Source organism: Rutidosis leptorrhynchoides, chromosome 4, assembly GCF_046630445.1.
Source record: "Rutidosis leptorrhynchoides isolate AG116_Rl617_1_P2 chromosome 4, CSIRO_AGI_Rlap_v1, whole genome shotgun sequence".
NCBI lineage: Eukaryota > Viridiplantae > Streptophyta > Magnoliopsida > Asterales > Asteraceae > Rutidosis > Rutidosis leptorrhynchoides.
This window is the reverse complement of record NC_092336.1, coordinates 352616910-352628938: the sequence shown is the minus strand read 5'-3', so window position 1 is coordinate 352628938 and position 12029 is coordinate 352616910. Positions and strand designations below refer to the sequence as shown.

Sequence of the window (12029 nt, the reverse complement as noted above, 5' to 3'; positions counted from 1 at the left end):
AGTTAAATCTTTATAAATTGAAAGATAAAATATAAGGATATATATTAAAACATCATAACCGGACTTAAAAACAATCCATAAATCTAGAGGGGACATATTTTAGTAGCCACTACTTTACCTTATTTTAAATCTCTCCAATTTCACTTTTTACCATATAGTAAATTTTAATTACTTTTTACTATTTTGCTATATTGCCATGAAAAACCTTATTTCTTCTATTTTGTCAAATTAGTTAAATTGTATTTTTATTGTCGTTAATTTAGTTATTTCGTTTTAGTTAAATTTAAATTCCGTTCAATTAAGTAGTAAACCCTAATCCAAAATCCCCCTTTTAATAGATTAACTTTTAGCGATTAAAACCTTGAAAACTCCATTTCCCTGTGGAACGAACCGGATTTACCAAATAAACTATTACTATACGGATAGGACAAAGTTGCCTATATGTGTGAAATCAATCCGAAATCATAAGAACACCAAATAATCACAACCAATTCGTGCAATAAATTCAATCTAAATTCGATCAAAATAAAAGGACACGATCTTCACGTCATCAACTTTTTGGCGCCGCTACCGGGGAAAGTTAGCAGTTAAATAAATAGATAATTTTTCTGATTCGTAGTAATAGTTGGATTTGTACGTGGACTGGGTTATTGGAGCGAAACAGTACTCAATTATATTGGGACCAAACGAATCCTGCCCTTCTGCTGCATCTTTTGGCTATTCGAAACGTGGGCAAAATCAGAAGAAAAATCTGTTTGTTTAATGGCTTTTAGTGAATAAATCCTTCAAGATTACATACAATTTTGTAATTGTATGACCCATTCAGGAAATCCTAAACTCGTTGCACTTAATCCAGAGCCTGAAAGAAACTTGAACAAAAGATTAAAACAAGAAAAACAAAAAAAATTAGCTAGTACTAGTCAACCGAAAACACCGAAAAATATCAAAAAACAAGTAGGAAACACTAGTGGTCAACCAGAAATCAAAACTGAACCTGAAACCATCGTCATTAAAGAAGAAATGGCTGAAGTAACACCTGATCCAAATGATCTACCGATGTGGAATACCAGACAAACTGTTCCCCCTCTCGCACTTGCACCTATAAGAAGACCTGAAATTGAGGCTGAAAACTGGGAAGTCAAGGGGCAGTTTATGCACATGGTTCGTGAAAACCAATTCGACGGAAGACTTAATAACAATCCGATAGAACATTTAGAAGCTTTTGAAGATTTATGTGAACTGTACAAAAACAAAGATGTTTCTTCAGATGCATTTAAGTTAAGAACTTTTTCGTACTCGTTAACCAGAGACGCAAAAGCATGGTTGAAAGCATCAAAACCTGATTCTATTACAACTTTTAATGAATTAAGAGAAAAATTCATTACCCGATTTTTTCCACCGGCAAAAGCCGAAAGACTTAGAACTGAAATCACCACTTTTAAACAAAAGGCAGATGAAACTCTTTATGATGCCTGGGAAAGATTAAAAAGAATGTTATGAAATTGTCCGCAACACGGATTGCAAAAAGGGCAAATAGTACAAACTTTTTATCGTGGTATTGATGAACATACTCGTGGTATATTAGATTCCTCCGCTGGAGGAGTATTTATGTAAAAATCACCAAATCAAGCGTATGACATGTTAGAAGACATGTCAGTTCATAGTTTTGAATGGACACCGTCTAGAGATCAACTACCTAGAAGGACGGTGCTAAGCCTTGAAGAAAATGAAGACAACAACACAACCATAGCTTCACTATCGAATCAATTCAAAAAGTTTGGAAGAGAAATAGAGAAACTAAATTCAACAGTTTTAGCATTACAAGTAGGATGTGAAATCTGTGGACAACCACATTTCACAAAAGATTGTGATATCAATGATCGGCCAATGAACTCAGTAGCACAAGTTAATTTTATGGCCAATCAAAGACAAGGAAATTTTCAAGGAGGAAATTCTAATTATCAACCTGCAAATCCAGGATATCAAAACCGAAGAATTTTGCTTTTCAAAGAAATGGACCCCCTGGCTTTTTCAATAGAAACCAACCTCCATTTCCACCTCAACAAAATTTTCAACAACAACCGTTACCTCAATTACCATATCAACAACAAAATCATAACACGCAACCAGTAGAGAAGAAATATAACTTTGATGAAGTTATGATGAATTTTGTCAAAAGTCAATCAGAAATGAATGAGCAAGTGAAGAGACAACTTCATCAATCCTAAACGGAAAACAAGCAAGTACAAAGGAATCATCAAGCGTCAATTCAAAACCTTGAAAGAGATATGGGAAGAATATCCCAATTACTTGCTGAAAGGCAATCGGGCACTTTACCATCAAACACGCAACCAAACCCTAAGGGTAAGGAAACTCAAAATTCAAGTAATATTTCACAAGTTAATTCAATCACTATGAGAACTGGGTTAACCATTAACCCAGAGATTCCAAGGCCTCTCACTCCTATTCATGTTTCACAAGAAAACGAACATGTGGTGGAAGAAAATACGATGCCAACCACAAGTGCACCAAAGACTCAAAATCAACCACCATTGAAGGTATACAAACCTCCAATTCCATATCCGCAATGTTTGAAGAAAGATAAATTACAAGCACAATACAACAAATTTGCTGACATGATTAAGCAAATTTGTATAAATGTACCGCTTGTAGATGTTCTTGCGGGTATGCCGAATTATGGAAGGTTTATCAAAGATCTTATAGCAGACAAAGGAAAATATGCAGAAGTTTCAACCACATTCCTTAATGAGGAATGTTCGGCAATTTTACAAAAGCAAAATTTGCCACCAAAACTTGGAGATCCTGGAAGTTTCATCATTCCTTGTGTAATGGGAGATTCAGTAATGTACGATGCATTAGCTAATTTAGGAGCAAGCATTAACCTTATGCCTCACTCCTTGTACTTAAAATTGAACTTAGGTGATTTAAAACCAACTAGGATGTGTATAAGATTAGCTGATAGAACATACAACTATCCTATTGGCATTGCTGAAAACCTACCGGTTAAAGTAAATCACTTAATCTTTCCTGCTGATTTCGTTGTTCTTGAAATGGAAGAAGATAGTAAGGTTCCCCTAATTCTAGGGCGTCCCTTTCTAAATACTGCAGACGCAATTGTGCGCGTAAAAGAGAAAAATCTCAGCTTAGGTGTGGGGGAGGATAGAATTATATTGAACATAGATAAGGCTATGAAACATCCTATGTCTCCTGATGACGAATATTTCCAAATAGACATTGTTGATTGTTGTATCGAGGAAGAACTACAAGAACTATTAAATGTCGACACCTCAGATTTCACCCCGATAGGTGAAGGTGAAGATTTTGATGTCGATATAGAGTTAGACAAGCTGTTGAAGGTAGTCACTGACGAAGAATACATAGAAGAAGAAATTCTCGGGGAAGATGAACCTTTTGAAGAAATTACCAATGGTAACAGATTCCGGATAAAATCTTCCTTGGAAGAACCACCCACCTTGGAACTTAAAGAACTCCCGGAACATTTGGAGTATGCTTATCTCCAAGGAACGTCACAATTACCCGTCATAATTTCATCAAAACTTTCTGATGACGAAAAGGGTAGGTTAATGTCTATTTTAAAAACCCACAAAAAGGCAATTGCTTGGAAAACAACTGATATTCCAGGGATTAACCCTGCTTATTGTACTCACAAAATTCTAATGGAAGAAGATTTTAAACCCGTGGTACAAAGACAACGGAGGTTAAATCCTAACATGAAAGAAGTTTTCAAAAAGGAGGTTATCAAATTACTTGATGCCGGGTTAATTTACCCTATATCCGATAGCCCGTGGGTAAGTCCTCTACAAGTAGTACCCAAGAAAGGGTTTACGACTGTTATTCTAAATGATAAGAACGAACTCATTCCTACAAGAACAGTCACTGGGTGGAGAGTCTGTATAGACTATCGTCGTCTAAACGACGCTACAAAGAAAGATCATTTCCCGCTACCATTTATCGACTAAATGCTAGAACGTTTGGCGGGAAAAGATTACTACTGTTTCCTTGATGGATTCTCCGGTTATTTTCAAATTCCAATTGATCCAAAAGACCAAGACAAGACCACATTTACTTGTCTATTTGGTACTTTTGCTACCGACGAATGCCATTCGGATTATGTAACGCACCAGGCACTTTCTAAAGGTGTATGATGGCAATTTTTCATGACATGATTGAAGAAAGTATAGAAGTCTTTATGGACGATTTCTCTGTTTTTGGGGACTCCTTCAACTCATGTCTCCCAAACCTTGAACGAATGCTAATTCGTTGTGAAGAATCAAATCTTGTTTTAAACTGGGAGGAATGCCACTTCATGGTGAAGGAAGGCATTATTTTAGGACACAAGATTTCTCGAGCTGGAATGGAAGTAGACAAAGCTAAGATAGACGTTATTTCAAAACTTCCTCCTCCAACCAATGTTAAAGGAATTCGTAGTTTCCTTGGTCATGCGGGATTCTATCGATGATTCATAAAGGACTTTTCCAAAATCGCTCGACCCATGACTAAACTTCTTGAGAAAGATAGTACATTAGATTTCAATGACGAGTGTCTAAATGCTTTCTCCATTCTGAAAGAGAAACTTACGAATGCACCTATTATGGTATCACCCGACTGGTCCAAACCTTTCGAGCTAATGTGTGATGCTAGTGATTTCGCGCTGGGAGCTGTTTTAGGTCAACGTCAAGATAACAAATTTCAACCAATCTACTACGCAAGTAAAACACTTACAAGAGCTCAGTTGAATTACACAACTACTGAGAAGGAGCTTCTTGCAGTAGTTTTTGCTTTCGATAAGTTTAGATCTTACATAGTGTTATCTAAAACAATTGTTTATACCGATCATTCAGCCCTAAAGTACTTATTCAAAAAGCAAGATGCTAAGCCTAGACTAATTCGTTGGATTCTTCTCCTACAAGAATTCGACATTGAAATCAAGGATAAAAAGGGTGCTGAAAATCTCGCTGCAGATCACTTATCCCGTCTTGAAAATCCTAACTTAGAATCACTCGACGAATCTGTTATTCACGATACTTTTCCAGACGAGTTCCTTATGAAAATTAAAACGGAAGAAGAAATTCCATGGTTTGCGGACTTTGCCAATTATCTAGCCGCAGGAATTCTTGTTAAAAATCAAACTTATCAGCAAAAGAAGAATTTTTTCACTGATCTGAAGTTTTACTTCTGGGAAAGCCCTAATCTCTTTCGTATAGGAGCAGATCAAGTTATTCGTCGATGTGGATACGGTAAAGAAGCTTAACAAATTCTGGAGCACTGTCATCAAGGACCGGCTGGTGGACATTTCGAACCAAGCTATACAGCTAAGAAGGTCTTTGACTCAGGTTTTTACTGGCCTACAATTTTCAAAGATGCACATAATATTTTAAAAACCTGTGATGCTTGTCAAAGATCTGGAAATATCTCCAAGAGAGACGAAATGCCGCAACAAAGCATCCTAGTATGCGAAGTATTTGACATTTGGGGTATTGACTTCATGGGTCCATTCCCCGCCTCTAACAAATGCAAATACATTCTCGTAGCAGTCGATTACGTTTCTAAATGGGCTGAAGCAAAAGCTCTACCCACTAACGATGCTCGAGTTGTTGTCAGCTTTCTCAAAAACCTTTTCTCACGATTCGGGCTTCCAAAAGCATTAATCAGTGATCGTGAAACTCATTTTACAAATCAATTACTCAAGAAAGTACTTAAAAAGTACGGAGTTAGTCATCGTTTCTCAACTTCTTACCACCCTCAAACGAGTGGCCAAGTTGAAAACACAAATCGAGGTCTTAAACGAATTTTAGAAAGAACAGTTAAGAATAATCCAAAAATCTGGCATGGAAAGCTAGATGATGCGCTATGGGCATTTAGAACCGCATTCAAAACGCCCATTGGTACCACTCCTTTCCGATTAAAATATGGTAAGGCATGTCATCTACCCGTCGAGGTTGAACACAAGGCGTATTGGGCACTAAAAGAATGTAATACAGACCTTGTGGAAGCCGGAGAAAATCGATTCTTACAATTGCATGAATTAGACGAGCTAAGACTTCAAGCATATGAAAATTCGAGATCTTACAAAGAGAGAACTAAGAAATGGCACGATGCTCGCTTAAAAGAGAAGAAAGCATTTGAACCAGGAGACAAAGTTCTAATTTTTCAATCACGTTTTAAGTTTTCACCTGGGAAACTTAAGTCCCGATGGAGGGGACCGTATGAAGTAAAACAAGCATTTCCATCCAGATACGTAGAGTTATATGACAAGAATGGTGGTATTTTCAATGTGAATGGTCACAGACTTAAATTCTATTATGAAGGGTTCAACAACACTGAAAGAGATGACATCGCATTCTACCCTAAGGAAAAATGAATACAGGGTAATTTTAGCTAACTACTCGCCTTCTTAAAATGTTTCAAATTATTTCGAGAGTGGGGCCCGATTGGTCTTTTCCGCTAGCAGATACTAAAGAACTAGTCTTCTCCCTCCATTCTGAATTTTTTTGTATGAAATTAATATTCTTTTTAAATTTAAGTTTTGTGTGAATTTTAAAAACAAAATTTACTTTATTTCATTAAGTTTAAAAAAATGATTTCTAAAATTCGTCGTGAGTTGAACACTAGGTCGTAGAACCGAAATTGCTTTTCCCAAGGACGGGGCGAAAAATTTTGTTATCATTATTTTAATATTATTGATCTAAAGTATGCCAAAAATATTATATGAATATGGGGTAATATACCAAACTTCAAAAATATGTATATATGTTTATAGTTTATTTTATATACTAATAAGGGTAAAAGACGCATTTTCAAAGAATGAAATTCAGTTTAACAAAAGCAACCAATTTTTGGCGAAACATATGAAAAGATGACGGAAATTTTGGAATGACGGACAAATCAACATTAACAGATTAAACAAATCCCGCAAGTTACGGCTTTTTAGCTAAAGAGGTTTTAACTCCCTTTCTATTCTAATTGCCCTCGTGAATTTAATTTAGTCTGATTTCATTGCAAGTGAGGGCATTGCATGATCTCAAGTGTGAGGAGGGGTTATAAATTCTCTCGGGTTTATACACTTGACTTATTTTCTAAATTTTGTGAAAATTTTAAATTTTTTTTAACTAAATGAATACAAATCTTGTTTAATATGTTTATGAATGATAAAACTAGGTGCGGGTACCGAAATTATTGTTAACCTTAAAAAAAAGGACATAAATTGAGAAACAACTAAAACGCTTGAATTTATTTATTATAAATAAAAAGACGCATGAAAAAAAGCCAAGTGTGGGGAGATTTGTCAATATATATGAACTGTTATCACATATTTGTACGAAGTTTATTGCAGGTACTTTTGCTTTGGGCTGTATAAATTTGTTTTACCCATTAAATTGTGAAAATTAAAGAAAAGATGGATCTACACGATGAATCAATTCCATCATTAAAATGAAGTAAAGTCTTTAGAAAAAGAAACGCGCTTCTTGATTTAGGTCAGGAAGTTGTCGTCCAGACCAGTTGTAGAGTCTACGAAAAACCTTGAAAAGTTTTCTCAAAAATCAGCTGGAAATTCACGGACCTCAGCATCAAACATGGTCGCCATGTGATCAGACTTATCCTAACCATGAGAGAATCTGTCTCGTAAAATGGGGAGGGCGCCGTGCAAATTAGCTTGATAAGACTAATGAATCAGACCCCCATAAAGGATAATCTCCTTAAAGATTAAAAATCAGCATTTAAGCCTGATATTACTCAATCCTTGAGATTGACCTTAAAGATTGAGAATTACAAACTCATGGAATTCGATGATATCTAAACTCGAGCTTGAACGAGAAAATATTTTGATCAAATTAAAACCGATTTGTTTCTGAAAACCTATTTTCAATGCGTTCATTACCATTGAACGTAAAATCCTGAGAATTCATCGGAATTCATTAGGTCACCTGAACCAAATCGGGTGTCAACCGTAAGAACGGTGGTTGCATAGCATGGTCGAAGACAGGACCTTGTGCCAGACCGAAAAATTATAGGGTGATCTTTACTATTTCTCCTACAAAGGATAGTAATTGCATCCGACACGTTATTGGACCATGAACATCTGCATGTCATTAGACATTGCCTTAACAGTTGCTTGTTCAACGCTTTCCTTTACAATCGGACAGTAGTTTACCAAAAGGTAATATACGGAGCAAGTATACTGGACGTGTTACTTTCCTAATACAAGGTTAGCAAGTGGGTGACACAAAACCGCAAGTTTTGAGCTAAAATTTTAAAATATGAAACCCACACAACCCACAAAAACATTTTGCAACATCGATAAAGGGTTAAATCGGAAAACTTATCTAGGGTAAAAGCTAGATTGAATTTTCAAAAGATCAAATATTTTCATAAAGATCCAATTTCCTTATAGGATCTAAATTTTCATAATCATGTGGGACTGTAAACCACAGTCGTTACTATCATTGTTTATACCGCCGTACCAAAATCACTGATGTATAAAGTGTGAAGAATAAAGAAGTGATTTGTGTGAAGTTTGTTTTATCTCAAGATATATATTGCTTGAGGACAAGCAACGTTCAAGTGTAGGGATAATTGATATTGCTCCAAACGAACATATATTTAGTCAAAATATCGTTCCAAAATGTAATGTTTTTAATTGTAATTTCCTTATTTTTAGTTGTAATTGTTTAAATAAATAAGTGCGAAGATGAAAGACGAAGATTGCTCAAAAATGAAGATTTAAAGTCGAAAACGAAGATTTAAAAGGCAAAAACGTCCAAAATGCTCAAAAGTACAAGTTACACTCCAAGTGGTTTAAATTATCGAAGAAAAACGTCTAAAGATTGACAAGAATGCAAGTCGCGGAACACAAATTACACGATATTAAATTGTACGAAAAGACGTTCGAGAAACCGGGACTGAGACATAAACCGGGCGTAAATGTACGAGACATCGGAGCCAAAATTATGAGTCAACTAAGCACAAGAATATAATATAATATTTAAATAATTATATAAATTATTTATATATTATATATATTTTTATAATATGTCGACAAGTAAAAATCCAAAAAATTGTGAGCTGGATCTGGCGGCCATGCGATCGCATGGGAAATAGGCATAAAACCCATGCGATCGCATGGGTTATTGTAGCAGGCCACATATCTATAAAAAGCCAGTTTGCTCGAGCTTTATATACATCAGTTTTCATTTCTCTTCTGTAATATTCATAATATATATTTATAATTATAATTTTAATTTAAGTTTATTTTAATAATAAAGTTACTGTAACGTTTAATTTATGGGTTTTAAGTCGAAGTTCTGTCCGTGTACCGCTACGCTAATAATATCGCTTTTTACCGTTCCAACTCACTGTAAGTCTCCACGTCCCAACTTTATTTTCGCGTATCATTATTATCGTTATTATCGTTGTTATTACTATTGTTATTATTATTCTTATTATTATTATTGTTATTATTATTATTATTATTGTTATCGTAATATTTATTATTATCGTCGTTATTATTGTTATTTATTTATTATTGTTATTATGTCCATTTTATATAATTTATATTTTTACGCCGTTATAATGTCCAACTAAATATCCATAGTGGTAACTAAAATGTAGAACCTCTGGACAAATGGATTGAACCATATTATAATATCATGATGTAACTTTGACTATTTTTAATATTAAGTTTAATCACCAACCCATTGTTATATAATTTAATATTTTCACCCTTATCACATAATTTATTAAAATTGATAAATGAAAGTGCATTAAATTGACATAAATTATGCTTCAACACCTCGGTGATCTAGACGGACATATGGATAAATTATTGACAACAATTTAGAAGTGTGATTCGATGGTTTGGGTAATATTATAGCTTATATAATCATGTAATTATAAAAAGGGTAAGACCGTTATAATTTTGGTTTTAACGAAAGTAAAAACTGGATTAAATCTTAATTTAAATAATCGGGGTATAATTTAATTCGCTAAAACGAGATCGAAACGAAAGTTAGATTTAATTTTAGTTAGTTAAATCTTTATAAATCGGAAGATAAAATATAAGGATATATATTAAAACATTATAACCGGACTTAAAAACAATCCATAAATCCAGAGGGGACATATTTTAGTAGCCACTACTTTACCTTATTTTAAATCTCTTCAATTTCACTTTTTACCATATAGTAAATTTTAATTACTTTTTACTATTTTGCTATATTGCCATGAAAAACCTTATTTCTTCTATTTTGTCAAATTAGTTAAATTGTATTTTTATTGTCGTTAATTTAGTTATTTCGTTTTAGTTAAATTTAAATTTCGTTCAATTAAGTAGTAAACCCTAATCCAAAATCCCCCTTTTAATAGATTAACTTTTAGCGATTAAAACCTTGAAAACTCCATTTCCCTGTGGAACGAACCGGATTTACCAAATAAACTATTACTATACGGGTAGGACAAAGTTGACTATATGTGTGAAATCAATCCGAAATCATAAGAACACCAAATAATCACAACCAATTCGTGTAATAAATTCAATCTAAATTCGATCAAAATAAAAGGACACGATCTTCACGTCATCGTAGCATAATATAAACTCATTTATAAAAGCTTTTTCTTCATATTAGCATTTTATAAGTTTAAATTCGGGTACTACCTACCCGTTAAGTTCATACTTAGTAGCTAATATATACAATTCAACTACTACAATTCCATATGAAAAACTGATTATAATAATATATCACATACAAATATTCTTCAAACTTACAACTTCACTATATTACATATAATATGAAATATAGTACACTATGATACAGGACAGTTTTGAAGATAAATCTAGTTAATACGCAAGTTGTTCAGCAAAGGAAATAAAGACAGGTAATTCATAAGTCCAGAAACAAGTCATGCATTCTGGTTTTACTAAGACGACTTCCCATCCTTGGTCTTGTGGAAAATAACCGTTATGACCATTGGCTAGGCAGCATGTTGTAATGTCGTCAAAAGGACGAGGGCTTCGTAATGTCCAACAGCCCCGTAATAATCTAAAAACCTTGTTTCTCACCCCAACTACTGAATCCGTCACTTGTGAGTTTTATTTAAAAGCTGCAATCCGATGTTCTTTTTCTCACTTTGGTAAGAAGTGAACATCACTAACCCGTAAGCATAACATGCTTCTTTATGTTGCATGTTAGAAGCTCTTTCTAATTTACGAAATCCTATGTTGGGATATGTTGAGTCTAAATAGGTTCTTAACCCGTAGCGTAAAATTTCATTTGGGTTCCCCGCATTTAACACTTTAAAGAAAACACGGCGTAACTTAAAGTCTCCCCAATGTGATATACCCCACCTATCAAAGGAAAGCCTTTTATAAACTAAGGCATTTCTGGAAAGTCTTTCAAATGTTGGACAAGTTAATTTCGCCATAACTAAATGTGCTGATGAATTCTGACCGACTCTAGACAAGATTTCCTCAATCATATCCTCTGGTAGGTCTTCTAAAATATTCGGTTGTCTACCCTTAACATCCATTTTGTTTTTATACTGTAAAATAGACAAGGATTAGATTCGTAATAACAAACAATACAAGCAATTTTTACATAGAACATAAAAGTACAAGCACACTACAATACATTTATTACACAACATGCTCACACCCCTCTAATCTGAATCACTGGTCTCTTCTTCGGACTTGGTTCTTTTTCCTAATCTTCTAGGGATATATGATGTTCCTCTAATACGAGTCATCGTTTTCCACATTGGTTTAGAAAAACATGGTGGTTTAGAGGTTCCCGGGTTATTGTCACGATATTGAAAATACGGGTGTTGACGGTACATATAAAGTTCATCGGGGTCGGAATCAGATTTCTCTATTTTGATGCCTTTTCCCTTATTATTTTCTTTTGCCTCATTAAATTGGGTCGGGGTAATTTCTATAACATCATCGGAATCCTCATCAGGATCCGATTCATCGGAAAATTGGTAATTTTCCCAAT

General features: G+C 34.4%; 1 non-coding gene across 1 annotated transcript; it reads right to left on the bottom strand.

The window, feature by feature from the left end:
* Positions 1-1413: 1413 nt before the first annotated feature.
* Positions 1414-1520, bottom strand: LOC139846341 (small nucleolar RNA R71). The gene has a single exon (XR_011759055.1). It is a non-coding gene; the product is annotated as a small nucleolar RNA R71 (small nucleolar RNA).
* Positions 1521-12029: the final 10509 nt, after the last annotated feature.